This window comes from Pistacia vera, unplaced genomic scaffold (genome assembly GCF_008641045.1).
Source record: "Pistacia vera cultivar Batoury unplaced genomic scaffold, PisVer_v2 Contig956, whole genome shotgun sequence".
Lineage (NCBI taxonomy): Eukaryota > Viridiplantae > Streptophyta > Magnoliopsida > Sapindales > Anacardiaceae > Pistacia > Pistacia vera.
The window spans coordinates 243973-246517 of record NW_022196841.1 but is presented as its reverse complement, the minus strand read 5'-3'; the positions used below and the strand labels follow the sequence as shown (position 1 = coordinate 246517).

General features: G+C 39.3%; 1 non-coding gene across 1 annotated transcript; it reads left to right on the top strand.

Annotated features, from left to right (window-relative positions):
- The first annotated feature begins 1748 nt into the window (after positions 1-1748).
- On the top strand, positions 1749-1855 carry LOC116121038. Its single transcript, XR_004126642.1, has one exon. It is a non-coding gene; the product is annotated as a small nucleolar RNA R71 (small nucleolar RNA).
- The last annotated feature ends 690 nt before the right edge of the window (positions 1856-2545 follow it).

The window sequence follows — 2545 nt, the reverse complement described above, 5'->3', positions numbered from 1 at the left end:
ATTATGCCTTGGATAATGACACGCCTATATATCTGCTCTTATATGTGGATGATATATTGTTAATTAGCAAATCTAATCTAGGATTAATGAACTAAGAGCAAGACTTAATTCTGAGTTTGATATGAAGGACTTAGGATGTGGTAAAAGAATCATAGGGATGACAATAGAGAGAAATAGAAACAACTATGAGCTGAAAAATTCATCAGTCCTCTTACTTACAAAAATTGGTTCTAAAATTTGGTATGTTTGGTTCTAAGTTAGTTTCTATGCCCTTAGCTGGTCATTTTGTGTTAAGTAAATCCTAGGCCCCTAAATCTGATGCTGAAGTAATTAAAATGGAACATGTACCCTATGCCAATACTATTGGGTTTATTATGTACACAATGATTAGTATCAAACCTGACCTGTCCTTTGCCATTTCACTCCTTAGTAGATTTATGTCAAATCCTGGCATGGAACACTGGTATGCTTTAAAATGGGTATTAAGATATATCAATAGCACTTCACATGTTGGTTTGGAGTATTGTAAATGAGGAAATTCACTTGATCTTTGGGATTTGTAGACTCTGATTTTGCAGGTGACAGGGACACTAGGAAGCCAACCACTTCCTACTTTTTCACGTTGGGTGGGAATTATATAAGCTAGAAATCCCAACTTTAACTGATTGTGGCACTCTCCTCAACTAAGGAAGAGTACGTTTCTGTAGCTGATGCATTCAAGGAAGCTCTTTGGCTTCAAGGAATCTTACCAGAAGTAGAGTTACTTGATAGGGTGGTGACTATATATTCAGACAGCCAAAGTGCTATTCACCTTAGCAAGAATCCTGTCTACCATGAGAGGACTAAACACATGGATGTGCGATTTCATTTTGTCAAAGAATTGATTACTAAGGGGTGATCAACTTAAAGAAGATGGCCACTAAATATAACCTAACTAATGTTGGCATAAAGGTGGTCACGACTGCTAAGTTCAAGCAGTGCTTGAACTTGTTGTTTGTGAAGTAAAAGCAGCAACCGAGCTGTAAAGGGTTCTTGGGTGCTTGCTGCAATTGTAGAGCTTTAAAGCTAGTGGGAGATTTTTGATGCGTGATTCCTACAACATGCAAATATAGTAAGTATACTAGTCGCACAAGTAATAGAGTGATGAGTGAGTATCGTTCCCAAACATGTCCTCCAACTTTGTCACTCTTGGATCTCCCAGTTGATTATTCACCCTTGGTTGGTTATTTAGCAATGTCCTTTGGTTCCATTGATTATTTTGCTGGTTCTTATTGCCCTAAGCTATATTTGGATGATTTCTCCACCTTGTATTGTATGTGTTGGATTTTTTGTTGTTTGGTTGCCTCTGATTTCCTGCCAAGTAGTTCACTTGCTCCGATGATGAAGATGACGAAGCAAATGTGTTCCCCACTTAACACTCGCTGCTCACATGGTTCCCTGCACAAAAATCACAAGTTAGTTGAGTTGCTTGAATAGAATTTACCTGCATACTTCCCAACTGTTTTTGAAGTGTCATGAGTTGGGCTTAGATGGCTATGAAGGCATCAACTTCATGAAGACCCGTAGATTTTCTTGATATCACTCTCTCATTTGGTCTTTGATAGTTGTTGCTTGCCAAAACCTTAAGCAACTCATAAGCCTCCTCTGGTGTCTTATTCTACAAGGCTCCTCCTGATGCTGCATCCACCATGGTTTGCACGTTACCCATTAGTCCATTGTAGAATGTTTGGACTTGAAGCCAAACTGGCAACCCATGTTGTGGACATTTCCTCATCAATTCCTTGTACCTCTCCCAAGCCTCATACAATGACTCGGATTCATCTTGTAGAAATGATTTGATATCATTTCTCAGTTTTGCTGATTTTGCTAGAGGAAAGAACTTGGTCAGGAACTTCTGTGCTAGATCATTCCATGTTGTGATAGTTCCCGATGGTAATGCCATTAACCACCGCTTAGCTTTATCCCCCAATGAGAATGGGAATAACCTCAACCTAATGGCGTCATCTGACACTCCGTTCGACTTGAAGGTGTCACAAATTTCCAATAAGTTCGCAATATGCTGATTCGGATCTTCCTTCAAATCACCATTAAACCTTACCGACTGCTGGATCATCTGGATGATAGCCGACTTTATTTCAAATGTGTTGGCTTGGACCGCTGGTCTCGTAATGCTCGAACCACTGCCATTAACTGTGGGAACTGAGAATTCCCTTAGTGTCCTATTTTCTGGTTCTGCCATTTCAACAGCTATTTCTTCTGATTCAACCATTATATCCTCTATTTCTCTTCTCTCTCTGTTAAGTTGTCTGGCGGTTCTCTCAATCTCAAGATCAACAGGAACCACTGGCTGACGTCTCGCTCTTCGCATAAACTGCACAAAATAAAACTAAAGAAAGTGAGATCACAAACCAACTGAAAATTAAAAACAAGAGTAAAACAGACAATGATGAAATCAAAAATTAAAACTCCAATCTAGCTAACTGTAGAAAAACTCAATGTTAACTTAAAACTCAATCCCCGGCAACGGTGCCAAAAACTTGATGTG